Source organism: Melospiza melodia, chromosome 5 (genome assembly GCF_035770615.1).
Source record: "Melospiza melodia melodia isolate bMelMel2 chromosome 5, bMelMel2.pri, whole genome shotgun sequence".
Classification (NCBI taxonomy): domain Eukaryota; kingdom Metazoa; phylum Chordata; class Aves; order Passeriformes; family Passerellidae; genus Melospiza; species Melospiza melodia.
This window is the reverse complement of record NC_086198.1, coordinates 25,978,489-26,003,048: the sequence shown is the minus strand read 5'-3', so window position 1 is coordinate 26,003,048 and position 24,560 is coordinate 25,978,489.

The window sequence follows — 24,560 nt, the reverse complement described above, 5'->3', positions numbered from 1 at the left end:
GCCAAACCACAAAATCCTTGGAGAACATAGTCACTTGATGTGAGGAGTTGAATTGCCAGTGGGTGTGGGAGGGATGTGAGGGGTTTATTACCCTAGCATGCATAGGGATGCCTCAGTGTGTGGGAAACTCCTAAACTTCAGCTTTGTTTGGGAAGTTAAATCAGTTATTAGAGAAAGACTGGTGTTCTAAAACTGCTTTGCTCCATTTTGTGTCCCATGGTATGACTAAGGTGCCTAGCCACTCAAGAGGGAAACAGAGAGTTGGACTCTCAGATAGTGAAAGGTCCCCAAGGCTGTCAGCACTCCAGGGCCCTGATGCCAGCAGGGCTTCCAAATTGATTTAGAATGAAATGAAATAGTGGGGAGTGAGAGGAGGAGGCATAAATATTTTCACCTTGTTAACTTATTTTCCCCTTTTGTGCATGAGCTAATGCGATGGAAAGCGATGCAGCTAAAATAAGTGCATTTGTTGGGAGCTGCGTGCTGTGCTGTGAGTTATGGCTGGAATTCACTCACTGGCCAGTCCATTCCTTTCCTGCACTGTATCACCATGTGCTCACAGCAGTGCCTGAGGCAGGAGGCCCCTGGGAAGTGTAATGAATGTGGTGGGGTGACATGTAAATTTGGTCAGCAGAAAGAGCAAGGGCCAAGTTGTGCAGCTGCTTTTCGTCATCGTAGTTCAGCACCTCAGCCCATAAAAGTGAGGGATGTTACCAGTCCTGGGGCAAAAAGAGCAAAAGGGCAGACTTCCAGCAGGACAGGTCATGGGATATGCCACTTCCTTCAGGAAGCAGGAGGGCTGCTCAGGGTGTGTGCACTTCTGAATAAGGTCTCACTTCTTACTTCTCCTTTTGCCACCTATTTAAAAGACTCTCTCTCTGTTGCGTCTTTACCTGCTCTGCAGCATGTCACCACAAGCATTGTAATACAGTTCTAGCTGTGAAGTGCATCATGTTTTCCCATGGTGCACATCTCCTGCAGAGACTTCTCCCTGGCCCGCATGTTCTAAATGAAACTCTCATTTTGATGCATCTTCCATCTGCTGGAGTGCTGGCCATAAATAACAACATATTACAAAATTGCCTTCTTGTCAACACACAGATTGTTTATGTGTCATTTCCTCTATCCTTTGTGTTACTGCAGCTTCCTAGGAAAGAGGATTTATTGGTATAGCAACATTTGGGAATGGAACCAAATCCTATGGAGTATGAAATAAATATAGTCAATTTTTGGTACTACATTTAAAAAAATTTTTATGAGACATCTTCCTGCCTTGACGGCTGTGTGTCTCGCCATGTGGCACCCACTAGCTTTGCCATATCATCTGTTGTTTAGGGTCTTATATTTCCAGAGTATGTTTGCAAGCTGAGTGTAGAACTGTGAACCACAGTCCCACGGTATTTTTGACTGAAAGCTAATCTGGAATTTCCACTTAATGTAAGGTAATCTTGAATCACCACAGCCTCATTTTGGTGTCAAATTGAAAGAAGGATTCTTTCAAATTTAGAATGCAGTTGGGAGGTTGGTCAAGGGTCATATTAGGAAAGAAACAGAAGTTTGTGTTTTCTATGATCTCTAAATCAAATAGGCTGTAAGTAAGTACCCTTAAGTATTGCATTTCTTATGCCAGTAAATTGTTAAAGCTCTTCCATTCAGAAGGCAGTGCACTTTCTTTTGGGAATGCTCCCCTCCATAGTGGCTGACTGGGCCTGATTTGGGGACCAGCTGATATCACCATTGCTCCCAATGCAGAACTTTACAAGAGCTCACCGTTTTCATGTTGAGCACTGTTGGAATGTTGCTCTGGCATTTGGAATGCAGAAATGTTGTTACTAAAGCCATTAAAGGCCTGTATTGTCTCAGTGATAGGTGCTCCTGTCCCAGTGAGATTTACTGTAGATGCAGTGGATGCAATCTGTGCCTGGACTTGGACCAATGGGGTGGTGCAAGTGGAGAGCTGGGTGTCCATCCTTTGTGGCCCTGGGCTAGCAGTAGCACAGCTGTCCTTGATGCTGGATTATGCTGTTCCACATTTGTTTTGCAAAAGCAGGCTTCTTGAATTCCTGCTTCTTGAGGATAATTATACATGTGATGTGTGTGTAGCTCATCCTCACATGCAAATGTATTTCTGAGCAGAGTTACTTCAAGATGGAAATGCTTGTCTTTCTTTCTTGCTTTTGTACAAGGATTCTTTTGTTCCATCCCCCAGAGGAATGGGGTCTGGCTCAATAAGCCAGGCATATGCTTTTGAAGAGAAAGGCCTCATCTAAGCAATGAATACTCCTGGCTCTGGACCACTCAGTTGGACCTGGAGAGTTTTGATGATGATTCAAGAAAAAAAGCTCTGCCCAATAAGGCCTTTTGCCGTTTCTGTGTAGACATAAGTCAAGTCTGAGACATGTTGCTAGTCTTTTTACAACATATGTGACAAAATTCCCAGAATCTGCTGCTGTAACTTTTCCAGAGGGACAGAATTTGGACTGCTTGTTTGCCTTGAGGTTTGTTAGATCCTTTGGAGAACTGACAGTGTGGTTTAAAAAATGGTTTCCTTTAATCTTCACTGAGCTTTCTTGGCTTTACTGGTGCTATGTTTTACAATTAACACTGGTGGATTTTGTGCTGTAGAGATCACTGGCTTAGCTCTGTTTCTGTTCAGATCTGCAGTAAGCCTCCCAGAAAATCCTCCTCTCCATTTCCCTTACCCAGAGCTTGCTTATACAAATGCATACAGAAATTTACCTTTCCTTGCATGCATGAATCAGTCCCTTAAAAAGAATTGACACTCATCTTCCTTGAGAGAAAGCTAGCAGACTTCAGGCTGCTGAGAAGAGGGAAGGTCACCACAGGGTCTGCAGGGTGCAGGGAGGAAATGCATAATTCAGCCTCTGCTGTGACAGGTGGACACATTGTGGGGACCCCAAAGCTCACGCTGAATTTGCAGAGAGCCTTAGAGGTTTGGTTGAACCCCCTGGAGACATGCAGTGAAAGCAAAGCAAGCAGGGGGATTATTTATGATCTGCTTCTCTTCAGGATTTTCCATTGTTGTTTTTTTATTCCTTCAGATGAGAAAGTTGGCTAGTCCTGCTTGTCTCCAATGGAAATTTGTCTTCAGAGATGTAAAGATCTCTTCGAATAGCAAAATATGTTTAGTCTTTTTGGGGCATTTGTTCCTAAAAGCAGAACAAAAACTTCTGGCTGCATTATGTTTGTAGCATGAAATGGCTCTGTTTTATTCTTAGTATAAATATATCTTGTCTTATGGAAAAATATTTCATAACTGATCTTATGCTGACCAGAAAATAAGGGGCATTATTTATAAGTGGCAAAACTTTCTTGTGCAAATTTCTTTTTTAACAATAGTGAAAATATTGCAGTTTTAAATAGGGTGGACATTCCCCAGAAATTATTTCGTTGCCTCCTTAATCTTGCACTGGGATTCTGGGGAGATGTATTACAGCTCCCAGGTAAATTTCTCCACTTTAAGGCTAGTGATAATTATCAGAATATCAAGATATCTGAAATAATCTTCCTTTTAAATAAAGGAGGAAACTCATTCGCTATACCCCAGGTTTGTAGTGGGTAACATGGGAATTTGTTTACATTTCTGGAAGAAAAGATTAAGAAAAAGCATTCCAACAGAAAAGGACAGGGGATTAGACTTTCTGCTCAGGATCTGAAGTCTCTGTGGCTGCTCTTTAATTGCCAGTCAGGCAGAGACATTGATCAGGAATGACACGGGCAAAACTGAGCTTGCCTTGAGGTGCATGTTTGCCCTGTAACTTCTAGAGGTCCCTTCCATCCCTGTGGGTGCATTATAGTTCCCTGCACTATGGGCTTATCCTCCTGACAGCTGTTGCTTCTCGTCGGATATGTGTGGTTTTTGTCTCCCTATACAGAGAATTAATATGTGTTTAATAAACTGATTAAAAAAGGAAAGAAGGAAAAAAAAAAGGTAAAAGTGGATAAATTCCCAAATCAAATGCTAATTCATTATAAAACTCTCAATTCTACATGGGTTTATGTTGATCTTTTGTCCTTTTCTATGCATATTTTCTCATTGGGCTTTAGCTGAATGATCTAGCTTTAGTGTTTTTCCTGTAGAAATCCTGTCTCAGCCTGAGCAGTGCTTGCAGAACTGGTAGCAGCCTGCTGTTGGTTGTTCTTCATGCTCAAAATCAGTCCCTGTACATTCTCTACTCCATCTGTATCTTGCTATAAAAACAAGGCATCTTTATTTTCTAAAACTTATTTCCAGTGTTGTTTCCTGCAATAATACTGAATAATCAGTTAAATTATCCATGAGTGCAACTCACTGTTATCTTCACCCTGCACTTGACATACAGTCAGAGACACAGACATGCTAAAATCAGTAAAAATGTTAATTTATTATTTCAATTCAGTTATTTGATTGTGCAAATTGTTATTTTCTGCTGTGGTGTCAAACAGCAGTCTCTAGGCAACAGAGAAGTTTGAGTTAGTTGCTGCTCTTTGACAAGGTGGCTCAACCTGAGTGTTCAGAAAATGAGGTTCACTATTACCGCGCCTGAGTGGGTCGCAGCTGGTGATAGAGAGACGGTGAATCTTGTATCTTGATCAGAAGGCTTGATTTATTAAGATATTATATATAATACATTATGACTATACTAAATAGAATATAGAGAGAGGTTTGCAGAGCTGCTAGCTAAGCTAAGAATAGATAGAAAAGAATCCCAAACAAAGTTGTGTCCAGGGACTCAGTCCCCTAGCTTGCACTGGTGATTGGCCCTTAATTATAAACATAGAAAATGAGCCAATCAAGGTGAATCCTATTGCATTCCACAGCAGCTGATAACAATTGTTTACCTTCCCTTCTGAGGCCTCTGCCTTCCAGAAGACACAGAAATCTGAAAGAAAGGATTTCTGTGGAAAAATGTCTGCGACAGTTCACACTGTTAAAGATCATGCAAAACTTTATGGTTGCCAAACATTATACATATAAAAATGTAGTGTCCCAAGTCATGGCCTTCATGCTCTCTTCTTCATGCCACTAAGGTCCTACTGGACAAAAATGAAAGAGCCATGACATGGATGCTATTGTGCTTTATTTTCCTCCTAGTCCTGAAAAGCAGCTCCAGGGAAAAGGGTGATATCACCACATGTGCCAGTTCATGGGTGGATGTTCACAGCCAACAAATTAAAGCCAAGTCACAGACTGAAGCAAAACATGGGGAATACAATTGCACTGCTATTTTTCAGTACATCTAATGTTAGACTTGCTAACAAGTCTCTGCCCAGAGTTCACTGCATGGATTTTTTTTTTTCTTTGTCAGCTACCTTCTCTTAGGTGCTTGATGCTGTAGGAAACAGTGGTGTTAGCACAGAGACTTGTCCTCATGTGTAACTCATGAAACAGTGCCTTTCTGATGTAAGATTGCAGGTTCTCTTACTACTGTGACTAGGTTCTGCTCAGTTGAGCAGAGCTTTTTTCCCTTGCTTCATTTCCTGTGTTCTGTTTATTGAGATTTCCCTGTGTTTTTGTGGGTGGTCAGGGCTTGGGCCTCCTACTCCTGTAGTTAGAGCTCCTGCATGATAATGAAAAACAACCTAATAACACTTTTACTGCCTTGGGATGGAGGCAGAGACACTGTTGTGAGATCCATTTTGAGCATATTTTATGTACAGTTATGAAACCTAGGCTGCTAAGAATAGTGGAGCCATCCCCAGTGTAGCAGCAGATGATTTTGACTCAGTAATTTCTGTAAAACAGAGACTTATCAGACATTTTCTCCTGGTTTTCTTTTTAGTATTTTAACATTTTTTCTGCCTTGGAGAAATGTGTACAAATGGGCCATCTCTTTCAGACTTGTGCACAGATAGAGCTCTTAAGATGCCACAGAACATGCTGTTTCACCACGCAAAGATGGGTAGCATCCAGAGGCCAATGTATTTAATAAACCTGTTACTTTATTGCTATTTAGACCTTTGCAGTCTATTGCTATCCTGTTTATGAGTTATTAGCTGAACCTCGTGCTTGCCAGCAAGTTCTCTGGTGTGCCTTGCTGTCTCCCCACCAAGTGGAGTCACATTTCTGTGTGATACAGAGGTGAGGATGCTTTGTGAACTGCGCTTTTGATTTGTGTGTGGTGGCTGCGGTGCAAGACAAGTCTGGAGTCCTTGGTCCCCTCTGTTGTAGAGCAACCTGAACTGTGGGGCTGGGAAATGCTAAGTGCATGGGCTGTCCTGCTCGGGCAAAACTCAAGCTTTAACAAGCTGCTTGCCAGACATTGTTTCTGTGGAGTATTTTCCATGGAGTTCGTGACCTTTTAGCAGTTTTGGTACACAAAGCCCAGCAAAGTTCCCTGCTCTACTTAATATCTGGCAACTAAGGAGATTTATAGCTTTATTGCTGCTTTCTCCTATTATTCTGTACTGGATTGAAAGTTGCTATTATTCTGTACTGGATTGAAAGTTGCATCTTCCAGGAGTGCTGCTTTGTCCTTCATGCATGAAGCTGAGGCTAGGGGACCTGGAGCCAAGACTGGGTACACTGAGAGCCAAGTGACTGGGAGCAGAAGCAGGTTTCTCTTACATTTATTTGCAGATAGCCAAACAATTAGCTTCAGGACTCCAGAAAACTATTGCTGTTCTCTTCTGACACTTCAGAAGGGGCTCCACAAGAGCCATTACCATTCGAGCATTTGATAGAAGTGAGATCTTCACTTATGGGCTACTGATGCGTACAATATGAAAGATGAATTTTCTGCTCAGACACTCCCCAGCTTATTGTAGTAGAAAATTGTGCTCAGTGGTACATTGTTTCTTTTGCTGTACATTCTGTGTGCTGTTTCCAATGCTTGAATTAGGGTTACAAATTTCTAGAGTTATGGGATGACAGCATAACCTTGGAACTATTTTAAGACAGCGTGGCAGGTAATAGAGGCCCCAAATTTACATTTGGTAATAAAAAATTGGCTTCTATAAAATTTAATATGGACATAGAAATATTGTTATGACTTTGCAAATCATTGCGATGGAAAAGCTCCCCTGCAAGGTTTTCTGTGCAAAGGCAGCACTTGGCAGTGGTGGCTTCCACACTTAGGTTAAATGTGCCATTCTAGTTTTCAGGCTTACAGGGTAATGGTAACAGAAGGAAGTGGTAGCAAAAATAAATTTGATTTTTATTGTTGGCTTTGTTTCAATAATCTAGGAAGTTATTAATAACTGCAGCTACTTTAATAATTTATAAGATGCATCTCTGGGTTTTTTTCACATTAATTATTTGATCATTTCCCCTGATTATTGTTGTTTTGTAATTACAGTGGTGCCTAGAGGATCAAATTAAGTTGAGGGTCTCTTACTCTGTCTACTAAGATGGAGTTCTTTCCTAAAGCAGCTGCAATCTAAGTCTCTGTGATAAAGAGAGAAGAAAAGATAAAACAGTTTGCTTAGGGTTATAGAAAAGTCTCTGGCAAAGCTGAGTTGTCATCTTTTTGGAATTCTTAATGCCAAAATGACAGACTGGAGGTTTCCCTTTAATACTCAAGGTGGTGTTATTTAAAAGAACTGAGAAGTCCAGAAGGAGAAATTAATAATAATCCATTTTGTGCCAATGGGAATGAATCCATGAAGGCTTGGATGTGAGGGCTATTTTAACAGCTTTTCCTGAAGAACTTGTCTGTCATAGGTTGACCTCGAGGCATAGACTAGAGTTCTCTATCACATGAGGTGGTTTGTAGGTTAAACACAACAAAATTCAGTATAATTTCAGATTCATCTGCATTCTTTCCATTGCCTTGACAAGAAAAACTGTTGAAATTGTCTAATTACATTTCTGTGGTTTTATATTGCTTACTGATTTAACTTATGTTCAGTGTTTGCCATTGTAGCTGAAGTTTGAGAATTCAATAAATTATGAGATTGACTTATTCCCATTAAAAAGGTAATTTTGAAATAAGATTGCTCCTCTGTCATGCTATCATTGAAGACTGAAACATAATGAGAGCAAACAATTGTTCTTTAGTGGATTTCAACAAGCCATTAAAATGAGGGGAAAAAACCCAACTTTGAAAACCACAAACTCACTCTCTCTTTTAGTTTAACAGCAAATTCAGAAATATAGCTGTTCACTGAAATTGAGACAAGTGACTTTGTTGTGTTTAAGACCAAAGAAACAGAATTGAATTAAAATATTTTATGGATAAGGAAATTTGCTTGAAGATGGAGAGTATACTGCATTGTTCTCTGTCTTTTAGCATTACAAATCTTTTCCAGTTTCCTGTTGACTTAGTCAGACCTACAGAGATCCTTTGTGCTTGCAGGTAGATTTTGGTGTAAGCCAGTGAACAGGAGAGATCAGTCCCAGAGGATAATTCAACTTGTCTTATAAGGCTATGAATGAACTGAACTTTGGTGTAGCTTTTCTTTCTCTTTTAGACCACCTTAGAATAGAAAGTAAATCCTCAGAACATGAATGCTTAGGACTGAAATGTATTATATTTGAGTTTTAGGAAAACGAGGAGTAATTTCTGAGAAAATAAATATTGCACATCTAGGGTTTTAAATTTCTCTTTCTGGCAATTGCATGGAATTTCAGAAAAATTGTTCAGGCATGAATCTCAATGGCTAGTTGCTCATTTCTTCCTATTTCTCTCCTATCTGAGAGAGGATATATTTGTGAAGGTTTTTTGGTGCACATTTGTTTGAAAACTTCTTAAAAACGTGCCAGCAGCCAAGATTCCAAATACCACAGAATAATCAGTTTCCCTGTTTCAGGGATCTCGGGCACCTTGAAGTTCCAGTTGCAATTAGGAAGATGGTCTTGAAACTAAAAAGCTAACTTGTGCTCTTTTTTGTGTGCACTTGTGCCAAGTTTTGTAATTTGTAGAAGAACCACCAGGCATGTATGCTGTAAGGATTCCTGGAAGTGTTTTGCTATTGCAAAGAGATTTACTGTATGTACCAAGACAGAGGACTATCCAATTCTTCATCTGTCTCAGTGTTTGCAGGATTAAAATTGAGGTGCATGGTGTGTTGTGTATATGTGTGTGGTGTTTCATTTTGGTTGTGTCTTAAATACATTATCTTGACATTTGCACATTCCTTGGCACATGACCAAGGTTTCTTTGCTGCCTGTGGACAGATATTTGGCTGTGGAAACATCAGTGATTTTAAGGGGAATAGTTGTCTTATTTTAGGCAGTAGTGGAGACTCACCTGCCTGTGTCCAGAATGGTATTACTAGGGTTAACCTGTGATTAGTAGGAATGCAAGAGATGCCTTGAATCCTTTGAAGTGTATGATGTTATAGCTGTGCAAGAGTAAAAATCAGTTTCCTGCTGCAGGACCTGGAATCTGATCATCAGCTCCTACAACAAAACAGGTGAGCCTAAATCTTTGTGGCACCTGAGTTCCATCCCATTAGATTTCATTGATTTGTCAGTCACACCTTTTCAGCCTGCCTGGCTGGACAGGTATTCACTCCATCACCCAGAGGGAAAGTGGCTGGCTGGGGGTATGGTAATGAGTGACGTAATTACAGAGGTCACCAGGCAGCCTGGCTCTGCATCAGGACACGTGTGACTTCTTGATTATTCCCAGGTTACCCATGTTTTAGGTCTGTTTATTTTCAGTAAAACGTTATTGGTGCATGAAATTACTGCTAAGATCTCGAGAGGCTCCAGAGGAGAATGTTAATATTGTTAGGATCTTGCACTTAGAAAAGGAAGCTGAGAAAAGGTGCACAGAGGTAGGGAGGCAGGGTCTAATTATAAGCCAAATTAAAGTATCTGTAGGAATACAAAGCATAGTCTAAGAGGTAACATAGACAAAACAGAAAACAAATCCATCTCTGCACTGTGATTTCTGTGACAGAAACCAGATTGTGCTCTGGTTTTACAAGAGCATGGAGATTGCTTAACAAGAATTCTTGGGAAAAGAGAAGGATATAAAGTAAACCCATTATAGAAGGGGGTTTGTGTAGTAATCAGAAGGGTGGTGGTGGAATTGTGTGCACACAGCAATAGGGAAAAAGGTTTGTTTCTAGGCCCCCAGACTTCCCCCCCAGCTGCACTCCCAAGGCCAGCTGGGCTTTCCTGTGCTTACATTTTCTTAGCAGAGATAATTGTATATGTGTAGGACCCTGAGTGCTGGCTCAGCCACTGGAGCTGAGTGATGCAACTGAAGACCAGAGTTAACAGCATTGAAAGTGTCAGACATGTTTTAAATGGATTAAACAGAGTGGAAGCTGTCTGTTTATACATCTCAGCAGGTCAGGCTGAAGCTTAACAAAATGTTTAATGCATGTGCTTAAATCCATCCCTCTACCACAGAGCAATGGTAGTCCATCTGTAACATTCAGTGTGTGGAGATTTCAGTGGAGGTGCTGTGCTGACTGACTTGCAGGTCCTGGGCTCACTTGCTGTTTTTAGACATACATTTTCCTTTCTCCTTGCATAAACCCTTGCTATTTACCATGCTGGTTTAGCTGAAGTGCTGGCATCAACCAAAATATCAGGATGTTTGAGACTGAAGCTCGCTGCCTCTGACAGTTTGTAGATACAGATGGGTGTTCCACAGCTGAACCCGAGGGGTAACTGAATCCCCTTCTGTTTGGAAAGGTTGTTCAGCTATGAAGTGCCCTGCAGCTAGATCCAGGGATTTGTTCTACTTATTTCTGTGGGTGTCATAGAGGATCACTTACTCACCAGGATCCTAGTGTTTTCTTGACTTCTCAGGAGGGTTGCTTTTAAAATATTTATTTTGCTATTAATGTTAAAGGTGGCATTGCATTCACCCGTGTTTTCATTCATTCAAATGCATGGGACTATTTATTAATATTATTCATTTCTTTAACTACCCTAGCTTTGTAGTGGAAGAGATTTCTGGACTAGAATGGAAGTTGTTTTCTACCTTGCTCTCAGCGAGATAAATTTTTTTCCCAGAGCTTTTATTTGTTGTTCTTGTCCCTAGCCTTAGCTACTCAGTAGCATATTCCACAGAGGGAAATAAATTGTGATGCACAAGTTGCCTGCACAAAACTTAAGATTCCATAGTAGATAGGTAAATTCTTCAAGGGAGACGAAGGAAAGAAAAGGGTAAAGGAAGGCTGGAGTGTATGAAAAGATGGAGAAGGAGTTTCCTTAAGAAAGGAAGGCAGTAAGTGAGGCTGTTCTCCTGGGTCAGCAGGCCATAACCATCTCTTCTAGAACTGCCAGCTGCATTTTGGGAAGCTGGCAATTGCATGTTTCACTTAAGGGTCTCCTTGTCTTGGTGAGTATGAAATTTTTCAGGAGTGTCCTGATAATCTTTGATCCTTGCAAGGTATGAGAGCTGAACATTCAGTTGCTCTGAGATTCATATGCAGAGTCAGTAATTTAACATGTGTTTCATAGGCTCATTTCAAACACCCCTTTATTTCATGCACCCTTTGCATGTGGCCAGCACAGTCACATTCCAAGCTGTGTGACTCGTGGCAAACTGGAATGCAAAGGCCAAGCACTGGTGCTGTTTGTAGAATTCTGTGAGACATTTAATAGAGAAACCTTTAAAGGAGAACTCTACTGCAGGGTAATGAGACACTGCATGATTTGCCAAAGACTTGGGTAGAATCTCTGGTTCTGGACATTTTTTAATACCTACTGGATGTTTTGTCACAAGATTTCTTCATTCAAGAGTACTCTAATTTAGAAGAATACCTTTCTAAAGGTCAGGTACAGTAATTGTTGAGGTATTTCATGGCTTTGTTTACATTTCTGTAGGCACTTAAGTAAATGGTTTCAGGGAATGCTGAACACATGAAAGACATAGAGACAAGAGGATTTGTGCTGAATGAAGTCCAGACTGAAAGCCACTGAAACACAGCTCTCCAGAATAATACTTGTGTGTACCTGACACCATAAAGTGTTTGTGTCAACCATATTGTCTCTGTTTCTCAGCTGCTAAAAAAAGTATAGATTTTTCAAGAGTTTGCAAATCAATAGTCAAGAGACATTTCCATTCAGAAATGCCAATAAAATAGCCTAACATCTACATTGTGTGCAAACTGATGACCTTGGTATAAAGCCTGGAACATAATAAACTTTGAAATAGGTGGGAGGAATGTGATTCAGGAGTTACAGGCTGTTTGGAAATTATATGGAGTGCATCTATATTTCAAAAAAATCAAAAGTTTCATGATAACAATTTAGCATTTTTAACAGCTCAGTATAAAAACAGAATCAGAAGTAATTTCTTGATTTAGCAGATTTTTTTTTTCAGAAGCAAAACAAAAGCAAAAGAAAATAATTGTTGGTATCTGGTTTGTGTTTTTAATTGTGAAGTGACCACAGGAGGACTAGGGCGAAGCTTGACACCTTGTTCTTCCCAGTCCTTCATATTCTGAGCTCTTGCAGCAGTTGTTGCTAGTAGGATACCCAGAAATGCAGGCTTTGACACAGGAAATGTGCATCCTCCAAATTTTTCTGGAAATGGAAATAATCATGCAGTGCTTCTGGTAGCAGTCAAAAAATAGAATCTTTGGCTCCTGCTGAACAAGTATATCACACAATGCTTTATGAAAAATGAATCTCTCTATTTCTGACCTCCTGTTTTAATCTGGCCAACCTGATCTGGCCACTGGTGCTTTTCTCAGTGCATTTCTTTGATTTGGAACCAAAGTGAGGTATCCAACTGTGATGTTTGCTTTGATGGAGCCACTGAATAGAGCAACAGGCAACCAGTTAATACTGCTGTCCCTAAAGCAGGGTTCTTTCACCCAGTGTTCAAGAGCCAATCTACAAAAGGAGTTGAGATATTTGGTTTAATTACCATTCTGCAGAATAGGGTGCCAGGCATCTAATGCTGCCAGCAGGCCTTCTAGGAAGTAGGCAGCCTTTTATCCAAAAAAGGAATAAAGAATGAATAATGCAGAAAGAGGTGTCTGGTCACTCACAATTATATAACTAAATTCTTTATGTGCATGTGGTGGGCTTGGTCTGGTTCATTGTGCTATATTTCCATATATTAATTTCCCTGCATGTGTGTTTTCTAGCATTACAATAATCTGGGGTAACTTGACAGGTTATATTTTCATCCTATGAGCTAACACCAAGTTATTATTTAATCATATACTCAATTACAGTTTCTGCTTGAGTCTATTTGAACAATTAATTGTCAGTGAAATAAGTATTTATAATATTCTGTTCCTGGGGACTCTTCACTCTTCCATTGCTCTGGTACACTGTTGTCATGGTTTCACAACCAACCCAGAGTTACTGTGAACTTCTCTGTGGATTTTTAACCTTAGCTGACATTAAATTCTCCCCTTTGAAACTTATGAACATACCCATAGAATGTTTCTTAGAAGTCACACCCTCTGTTTGAAAAAGGCACAGTTAAAGTAACAAGAAAGAACACAATAAATATATAGATTTTGATTTTGTGATAGATTTTGGTGCATCATTATAATCTTTATTTGCCCTACAGCAGTCTGCATAAGCACCAGAGCAATGTAAAGTTGTTTTCACTTTTTTTCTGCGACTCTCTCTCCAAGTGTGGATATAAAGTTTCCATCTTGAAAATTGTGTACTGTCATGGCCAGGGGCTTGCTGGCTGAGTACCCATGTACAGATGATAAAATGTGCAAAATACACCAAATCGGCTTTTATCATTCCTTCCTCTTTAACATGCACTTGATTGCTTTAATTGCCCAATGTTTTAGCTGGATATGACTTCCCCTACAACACTTCAAAAGGACTCACTCCTTCACTGACTCGTAAAGTGAGTCTCATCAAGGCAGACAGCAAGACATCTACCCATTTGATCTGAATTTCCAGGCAAAACCTGGAAAAATTTTGTTGTTGTTTTCATTTTTAATTGTGGTCTTTCCCTTATTGTAGACCTCTGAGGCCTACAGAGGGATGTAAATCCCATTAAACTGCAGAAAATTTGATACTCCTTGGGCATCTGTTCCCACATGAATTTATTCATGCAACTTTTTGAGAAGGATCTCATCATTTTAGCAGTTCTGAGAATGTGTTGATTTGGACTTCTCCACCATTCTGCTTTTTGTTTTGTTTTCTAACATTTTGGTATTTCTACCAATCGATTTTTTTTCCTCTTTCATCAACATATTCCAACAAAATTACATTGTTATTGTAACCTTGCCATTGTTCCAGTGGCAATGTGTTTTGCTAATGTGTTACCCATCAGAGTAGAGCTGTTTTCAATTCATGAAGTGGCATAGTGCAGCACAGCTGCACCTTTCTTCCCATTATGTGGCTCTCTGATTTGAAGGCAAAAATTGTTTTTCTTTGTTGTCTAATGGGATTGAAAAAATAATGTACCTTTTAAATCCAAAACCAGTAAAATAAGCATTTGTTTCTGGAACTGAGGCTGTCAAAGTGTAAGAAATGGTATGGTGGGGTATGTGTGTATGTGTATCTATTCATAATTATTTGGTTTATGACTCTTAACTTCTGTACCAGTCCATATTCCTGAGAATGAGATTCTTTACTGGTAAAATAGGAGTATTTAATTCAGACTGATACTCCCCAAGCAGTCCATACTACATGGCAGTATTTATCAAGGGCTCCAATCCTTCACACGCTTCCAGCCTAATAGGGTATTGATCCACCCTCACTGTTTGGGCTCCTGGCTTGAGCTCTGCTTGAAGTGAAGTTCACGTTCCCTGCTTTGCCTGGTTTCTCTGAAGCCCATCCCCCAGAGGGATTGCCACATTCACAACTGGATCTGGGATGTCAGTCTCAGGTTCACACAAGGTCTGGTCCATTAGTAAACAGAGTTAAGCCTTCTCTGCTGTTTCCTGTAGGAGGTATAACTTGTACAGACTTCAAAAAAAAATTTTTTTTTGAGCATTTAACTTGCATCCTGACAATGGAAAGGACATCCTTGCATATATACATATATATATATATATCTACATCTATATATAAACTCATAAGGCAATTGAATGTCTCCATTGTACATTTTTTAGGTTGCCAGAATGGCTGCAAAGTTTTTTTTCCCATTGCTTCAACCATCAGTATTGTGACACTACTTACAGGCCTTTACTGCTCATTATTATTGAATGTGAGGCCCTGCTGCCTATTAAAAGCTCTATTTCTTTGTTCTCCAGCTTTATTGGAAGTACAGGATCTGCTGGGTAGGCATTGATACTTTCCCCCAGTCTCCTTCACTCACCAGAATCCTCCTGCATCGTAATGTTAACATGCTCCAATTGACCCTTACTGCCTACAAAGAGCTCATTGATTCAGGCTCAAGGTGGGGGAGGCCTTTTGGACCCCAGAACCTCTGCCTATCCTTTTGCACTCTTTGATATCAGCCTCTTTTCTTTTGCGATAAAAAGATGTTCAATACAGTCTGCATATCTCCCCTCCATTAGGGTTATGAGTCAGTATAATATTTTTCTAGATGTTGATACACTCCTTTTGGATTTTCTGGATCCTCTGAGTGTAAACAGACCAAATCAACAGGTTTGACGTATTAAATGGGACGTTTACAAAGAGCTGGCAGATCCTCTGTCCCCACTGATTGTCATAGAGGTACCTTAGTCTCTGGCTGAATATGCCCTCGAGTCCTGCCTGCTACAGGACTAAAATTTTCATTTTCCATAGCTCAGTGTCAGTCTCTTGCCCCATCCAGAGGGTGATCCTGGTTCTGAGGAGCAAAAGAGGGATTTCCACGCCAATGGAACTGGAAAGAAAGGCAAGTCTTTCTTTGGCCCTTTCCCAATTCTTGAGGTCAAATGCTGAGCATTCCAATACCAGGAGTGGGAATGACAGGCTTGTTTTGGTTCTTCATTCTCATCTCAATCAATTTTTAATATGATATGTTTTTTGAGATGTATTCCCTGGGAGTGTATACTAGTCAATCCATGCATCAGGCATGAGTTTTTAGAATCTAATCCTATATCTTCAATAACCATGTAAGTTTTTTAATATAAAATTTTAATGGTTTGTTATTGCAATGTATGTGCGGGGTTTTTTTATTGTGGTTTTTGGTGGTTTTTTTGTTTTGATTTTTTTGGGGGAATTTTTGTTTGTTTGTTTTAACTGAACTAGGTAAATGGCAGATTTTTTTTTTTTTTCAGATACTGTTCAAACTTGGATAAGGTGGATTCATTTTTAAGGGACCAAATATATTTTCTATAGCAAATTTACTGATGCTGACTTATTGACGTCTTTCTACTTCTGGCTCGGAGATGAAGGGCATATTTTGTTATCAAGTGCTCTGTATGCCATGTAACTTAGGAGCAATCAGTGATCAGGAATGATGGGTTACAGATGACTGATTGAGGACTTGTTGACGTTTAAGATTGCATTCCCACAGGTAGGAGGTACCCCTCCTCCCCCTGCACCTCTCACCAACACATACCTCAGTGTTCCTTCTCTGAGAACTGGAAAAGGCTGCTTCTTTCTGTTATCACACTTCTGGAAACTTAGAGCTTGAATAAAACGTGCTAAACAAGGTCTGAAATAGCTTGGATACAGATGCAACTTGCTGTATGCTATGCTCCTACCTGGGAGACTGCCACATATATTAACTAGCGATAATAAAATCCCTTCTGTTAGATGACTTATGGTAAAAATGATTTACAGGCTGCAACTGTTTTGATCTAAATAATTCAAGCATGTTGTGATGAAGCAGTGTTGAAATGTCTTAATTCTTCCAGATTATCATGTTCTGTCAATAGCAATGACCTGAGACTGGTGATGCTAGATAGATGAAGGCATGCTTGCATTTTGGAATCCTGTGTTAGCTGTAATTATCACTGCTGGTGACTATAACTTTATTACCCTGTGGCAATGCCTCAGGAAATCTTCTGTAGGATTTGTTGTGATGGTAATTATCTTTGCCCTGAGTAAGTCTCTCTTGTGCTTGGCAGTGGCACTGGGCAGTGAATTTCTGTATTTGAAATACAGTCCTAATTTAGTTAAAACCAAACCACAGCTGAAGTGATCTGAGAAATCATTCTTAGCTAGATGCTTTTCAGTGGTGTAAAGGCTCTAAAATTAACTGGACTTGTGTTCCAAAGTCTGTGATCTGAGACAGCATTGAAAACACCATCTTGCCTCCTTTTAGATCCCACAGTGAAAATGAATCCTGTCCCACATGGAGATGGATCTGCATGCCGTCCATCTGACACTGGGATGTCCTGCAGGAGACTGTCTGGTGGTTAGGCACCACCTCACACAAAGTGTGAGCATATAAATGGATTAGAAACAGAAACATAGCCATGGGGACTCTCATGTCTAGTCCTTCAGATCCAGTTCTCTGGCCTTTCTAGCAGTACTACTCATTACCAAGTTATAGACTATGGAGCCCATTTATTGAACTTGATCATGATTTGCTCATCATCTCACATATTTTATCCATACACAGAAATGGTCTTCCATCTGCTTGGGGTAGTATGAGCAGGCTGAAGTCCGCAGTAAACTTTCCCAAAGTATTGGTTATTATTGCTGTGTTCTCTGTTCTGATCCTCTGGACAGATCAGATGGAACCTCTACCTGAGGGGCCTCTGCTGTGTCAATGATGGGGTCCTATCTTTGTGGTGCTTTGAGAGAAGTTAGCCTTTAAATGCTCTGCATTATAATAACGAAGAGTCAAAGTACATTTTAGAGTTTCTTGCGTGCCTTTTTTTATATCAGTGGTGGTTAGGAGGCTAGATTAAAATTCTGATTTTAATGATGAGCTGCTTAACTTTTGACGTTAACGATCTTCAGTTTAAAAAGGGGAAAGGTGTCCAAACCTGCTCTATAGCTAACATCTCAAATTTAAGTCTCAATTTACCTTTCCCTTTTGAGGAGTTTGCACAACACCTGCGGTGTAATTTTTCTAGTGCCATCAGTATAAATCAAGCCTCGTAAATCAAGCTGTAACTACAAGCCTTTTATCCATGAATTTTATTTGCAGTGAAAATAGGAGGCTTCAGGAGGTGAAACTGCTGTCATATGAACTATATTCACCTGCCTGGAGCAGCACACAGACTATCCTGGTCAAGAGAGAGCCTTGTTCTTGGAACTGATCTACAAATAGACCTCCAAGCTAGGAACTTTCAACTGTTGGCACACACTTGAGCTGCATGGAAAGACAGCATTGTACTTATGGCCTTTCCTTGGGATATTGGCAGTTGCCCTTGCTTTGGCACAGATTTCTTATGGATTGCAGGTGCTTTACTTGGACTTAGTGTGGGAAATTGCCTGTGAGTGATGTGTGAGTAGCCAAGGAGTGAACAACTGTGTTAATTATCTTGAAGAAAAGCTACAGCATGTGAGAACCTTTGCTTTTTATGTTCCACACAGATTTTTAAATGTACCAGTCATGCTATTAAGTTTATATGTCTTCTTGATCCTAACATGTGGACAATTTTTGGGGGTTTTTTTTGGTGTCATTTGCCCCATATGATAAAGGGATAGCAGCTCTCAGTTGTTTCACAGACGTGTCACAAGGACAGAAGCTTGAAAAGCTGTCACTTGTGGGAATGAATGTTGTCTCCTCCCTGGGCTTGGATGTGGGTGTTGCTCAGCCTCTCAGAATCCAGGGCCACAGTTTGCTGTATAGTTGGGCTCCAGCTTTCTGTAGGGCTCCTGTTGTTGAGGTGGGAAGTTGGAAAGGTTACGACTGGGAAAAGGTCATCTTCTAGTGTCTAACAGCTCCTGCTGCCAGAACATCCTGCCTTTTGAACTGCACTAAAACTCAGAGCACTCTGGTCCCTGCTCTGAGGCAACCCCAGCTGCTAATTTGTGAGTGGATTAATTCAAGTTTGGACTGTAATTGGGGTAGGCCTGCTTTCCAGAGTTGTTTTCCATGCTTGTTCAACTAGCTCTAAAGGGTGACAGGACAGAGCCTTTCAGATTATTGAATCTGGCTTGTCACCAAGAACTGATTTAATTTCATTCAAATACTTGGATTATATGTCTTGTGTCTAAATGAAGAATGTGTATATTTCTGATATTTTGAAAAATCTCATTGTTTTTAAAAACCTTGATCAAATGACTAATGCATTCTTCAAAGTAAGGAGAAACTCCTGTGGACAATTTTTCAACACTTGACACCTTCCCAGCCAATTTACTTGTTCTCAGCAGAATAAATGGATGTAGCTTTTCTCTAGCATGACTGCTGGCTATTTCACACAGCTACCTTGATGCTCTCTAAATGGAGCCCACAGAGAAATCATTGCAACAATAGGAGAATGGACTGAAGTTGCAGGGAGATCATTAGTTTGCAAACACGGAGGTTGTGTAGCCTTATTTTGATTTCAGACAGGTAAGTGAACTGGGTTTAAAAAAGTAATTTAGTTATTGGTGAACATATTTTTCCTGATATCTGCTAGCATGCATTCTGTGGACACATAGTAAATGTAAGAAATGGCCAAGTGAATTTATCTGCTAGCTCTGAATCTTGTCTGACAAGTATTAAGGAGTGGTCAGCTATGGGTTAATTTGAAGGAGTTGTTACGGCACTCCTTGCTGAAAATTGCATTTAAGTGCAGCCACACCATCAATTTTTGCCATGCTATTTCCAGATCTCCTTTTATAAAGAAGCTTTTGCTTTGTTTTTTGCCTTTGTAAATTGATGAGTGGTACAAAACAATTACCTGAAGCCATAGAGAGGGTCTGACTTAAAGGCACTCAGACATTTGTTTTCTGTTCAGACACATGTGATCCCTTGGAATCTCACAACTGTTTAGGATATGGAGTGAGGAGAGAGAACCATCTCTTTGTTCTATTTGCATACACAGTAGAGGTAACAAGGTGATGCAGGAAATGCAGTTGTTAATATTCTGGAATGCTAACAGGAGTGGTTAATGTCAGGTGTGAGAGGTAGTTGTAGTTAATCTGCTCTATTTGACAAATGTGTGAATTTGTTTGTGTTACTGGTTTAGGTGTTCCTGAGAGCATGGAGATTCCTTATCATTTTTGCCCAGAATTATAAGTCATAAATGTTGCCTTTAAGAAGAGAAAACTGCTTGTTCAGTCAAAAAAAAAACCCTCTTCCCATGCATAAAGAACTCACAAGAGAAGGCCAACGAACAATGAAAAATGAATCTCTCTTTGAGGTTAAGCCAAGAAGTAATTAATCTAATTGGAAGCAATAGAGATCTTAGCTTGATATTAGGAAAAACTTCTTCACCTTAAGCACTGAAAGTATGTTGCCCACATGCTTTGGCAGAAGAGTTGAGTACACTGCAGACACAGGGGGACAGAGCCCACCCTATTTTATCATATCTCTAGGTTGGGTGTGTCCTGCAATTCTCTGATTGGTTTTTTTTTTTTAGAAAGGGCATAATAAGTGAAGACTTCTGGTCCTTATGGCTGTGTTTTGCTAAGGACAGAACAGGGTTCTGAGATCCTTAAAAGATGTACATGAGATTGTACTGCATGCCACAGTCAGACTTTCTCCCTTGATTATTTGGTCTCTCATCATCCTTTCTTGCAGAGCATTCTCAGTCACCCTTATGGAAGGAAGATTCCTTTGCTTTCTAAAAAAAGTAAATTAGATGCAAGGGAGAGTTCTGAAAATAGGCAAAAATAAAGATATTGTATTCACCTTCATGATAAAATTTAACCAAACATATTAAGCACTTGTACTGTTTGCCATGTAGGAGGTGGGAGCAGTGACTTGTTGAGCTCCCTCCACAGGCTGTGATGGCCCTTAAGAATGAGATGTGAGTCGAGTGCTGTACATCCTGTTTGGACACGTAGGTGATCCCACTAGTCACTCGTACAGTGTTCATCAAAATGTTCCTTTCTTGGAAAACACAGCACTTCAGTGCAGCCTGTACTCTGGCTGATAGATGTGTGAAACTGCACACTCCATAGTTCTGGATAAATGGAGTGCTTGCTTTAAAGACAAAGTGCAGGGCTCATGAACCTGTGCCTGTACAGTGTAAATAGTATTCAGTTTCTAGTCTCTGTGAGACACCAGTTCAAAATTTTGCTGTGGTGTCAGCGGATAAATGAGGAGTACCTTAAGGGTTCCTGCATTCTAGAGTAAAAGTGCTCATATGGAGAAAAAAGAGCATTTCACACATCCACTGTAATTTTGGTAGATGAAAAAAACCAGCAGTCAGACCTTCTTATGTGGTTTTCTCAGGTACGGGTTGAAGCAGCTAACATTTATATCCTGTGCTGAGGGCTGTGGTTCCAGAGAAGCCGACTGCAGATAACAATACTTTTCTAATAAAGTGATCATAAATTACATAACTTAGACAGCTTAGATTATATCTATGCTCTGATTTATCTCCCTGGCTAGACCCCAACCTATCTGTGCTTATCCATTACTTGAATTCAGTTCTGCTATGCAAAGAAAAGGCATATTTGTGCTGTTGGGTCCATGTGTACACTGCCTTGTTTGTGCAGAGACAGCTCTGGAACAAGATTCAGCAAGAGATTCCATATGCAAGTGGTTTCAAAAGGGGTTTTTCAAGATGCTTCTTTTAATCTTTTTAAAAAACACAAATCTTCTTTTGCTTCATTTCAGGAATCCACTCCCAGCCCTTTCCTCACTTCTAATCCAAAAGCCTTAACCAAGGCACTTTTGTCCCAAAATGATAAGCCCAAGGTTCTTTACACTAGTTATGTATGGGAAGGGTTGGTGGAGTGAAAGATCATCAGTGATCAGTAGGAATTGCACAGTGTGTTCCACAATTGAAGGCTGCTTCTTTTCCACCGGTGTACCATTTTGTTCTTCCAAAAATGATATAATTACAGAAGAAACACAGGAGAAGGGGGTGATGTGGGAAGTGTGTGCACCCACACTATGCTGGTCTCTTGATCAAAGAAGATGGTTTCCAGGACAAGGGGGCTGGAAGGAAAGAATGTCCTCATTTTAGGGAACTGAAAAAGTGGCTTTCTAACCAATAATATTATGATATGGAGACAAAAAAAGGATCTAAATAGTAGGAGATAAATTCTGGGGAAAGGAATTAACCACTCAAGTCCTATGACAGCAGCTGGTAGTGGGAGAAAAGCCCATAAATGCCTAAAAATTTAGCTTAGACTGGAAGCTGGTAGAAATTTTGATATTGCAGAGGGAGGGGAGTGAGCTTCTAAAACAGCTTCCCAGCGAGTATGTTTGTGTAAAGGGGAAAACAGGCTTGCTAAGGTACTTCTAAATGGAGCTGAATCACTTAATGCCACTGTGTTTACAGTGGCAGAAAGCTGGATTTGATGAACCAGCTGAGAAGGTCAATGCAAACACTATTCTACCTCCACACTAACATATAAACATGAACTGATTTAATTATTAGATTTCTTCAGGAGGTAGGAACATCTTAAGTGCATTTTGCAGCCCCATGCTGTGGTTTAGGGCCTGGCACCACTGAGGCTTTGCTGCAATTAACATAAATCATGGAGTGTGTGGATGTTACCTGGCCATTGTGACTGTGAGCTGGTCTGTGTTGAGAGTGTTTCCATTTAACAATTATTGCCACTGTCCAGTTTACAAACCTGCCTGTTCAACTGGGAATTGGGATGGCCTCTTAGGCAGACTAACATCACAGAGACTAAACAGCAGCACCAGCATTATCTGTCTCTTCTCATGAGCACAAATCCATCACAAGAAAAGCAAGCAATTTCTGATGCTTTTTTAATGAACTGTCTCAGAGAGAGAGAGTGAGAGAAAAAGTATTTGTTCCTAAGTTACATGGCAAAAAAATGACTATAGAAAGCTCTGTTATTTCTTTTGTGCTTGCTTCATAGTTTGTAATACCACTAGGATTGCACTCTGAAACTTTCTAGCTAATGCTACAGCCTCTTAAACACAAACATTGAATCTGGAAGCAGGCTTATTGCAAACACTCAGAGAGCAAAGAAGATAAACACAAGAAAATTGTTTCAGTATTTTGACAATCAAGTCTGAGAGCTTTTACACATTGACTCTTGACAGTTCAAGATGTCAGAATACTGGAAGTGAAGGGTAGTGACAGGTGGAAGAAAACAAAATGGGAACCCAACCTCCACAGCAAAACAATAATTAAAAGGCAGATCATAAAGGAAAGATGTGATTTTTTTTTTTTTCCAAGGTGCTGATGCAAGAATACAAGATCTTCTGTGGCCAGGGTGCTCATGGGGCTTCATTAGGGCTTTTATGACTGCTGCTATTAACAAACCAATGGTGTGTCCACTAAAACTCAACATCAGCTGTTGAGTATCAACATGGGAGCTGTAAAAGCATAATGCTAATTTCTCCACATCTGGCTTTTCTTCTTTGTCTATAGTCCCTAATTGCAATCTCTGGTTTGGGGTTGGTTTTTTGAGTGATGACCTTCAGTTAGATTAAGGTTGGTTTGTTCGCAAGATTGACAAAGTGTATTAGAGTTTGACAAGTTGCAGTTCCTAAGAACATCAGTGGTAACACCATCAAATGAAGTATTGGAGCAATAATAATCTTCAGTAGCTTTCTTGTCTTTCATACCAATGTATTTTTTTTTCCCAATGGACATTTCCATGGCTGTTCCTCTGCACCCCATTTATATAAGAGAAAATTATATTTTCTTATTGAACAGAGTTCTGGTTACATTCCTCATGTCAGTGCATGATAGCTAATTTTTTTTGTATCTCCGTGGTCATCTCTTAGATGATACGTATGTGCATAGTGCTGCTTTGTGGTTTTGTGCTGTTTTGTTTTTTTTCTCTGGTAGAAAACAAATGGGATTTTCAGTTTGGGGCTGTACCTATGTGTTCTTATATTTCTTACCTTGCTGTCCATGGGATTGAATCCAGCCTAGCAGAAAAGCTGTTGATGGATACTGAGATGACTTGCTCAGTACCTGCTTAGATCTGTGTTACCTCCTGCCACAGGGACACAGGGAAAGCGTGGAACTGAGGTATTGAGAGACTTCATAGTGTATCTTGGTCTTTATCCACTCCCAGTTTCATTCAGCAAGGCCTTCTTGTATTCTCCTCTTCTGAACATTTTTGGTACATTAGTAGAAGCAAGAACTTATACTAGATGTGCAATCTTTAGATGCCTTTAAACAGGAGAGGACTAAAGATATCTTTTTGAGCTTTCTAACAGATTTTCACATGTGTGACTTTCATATGTGCTTTGCCTAAGGCTAACATTGAAGTGAGAGCACAGAGGGTGAATCTGTACCTCTCAACATCTGTGGTTCTCAAACATTGTGCACACATGCACATGCAAACACAAATGTACATGCTCTTGTATGTCAGCTTCTCTGCTCTTAACTCTGTATGACACAGGCTGACGCTTGAATTCAGGAAGAATTCCTTCATGGGAAGACTGCTAAGCATTGGAACAGGCTGCCCAGGGACGTCGAGGTGTTCAAGAAATGGGTGGTGTTCAAGAAATGTCTCAGTACAATGGTCTGGTGACAAGGTGGTGATTGGTCAAAGGTTGAACTAGATGATCTTAGAAGTCTTTTCCACCCTAAATGCTTTTGTGACTCTGGGGCTTGGCAGGCTTTAGATTTGGGCCTGGCAGCAGGCAGTAGTGTTTACTCAGAGCTGCTGATGGCACTATGTGAAATTGTGGGTCAGTTGAGTAAAATTGCTGAAGCTCGCATTACAGTAAAAGTTGCAGAATTGCTGCTGCCACTGCAGCTATTTTCCTTTTTGG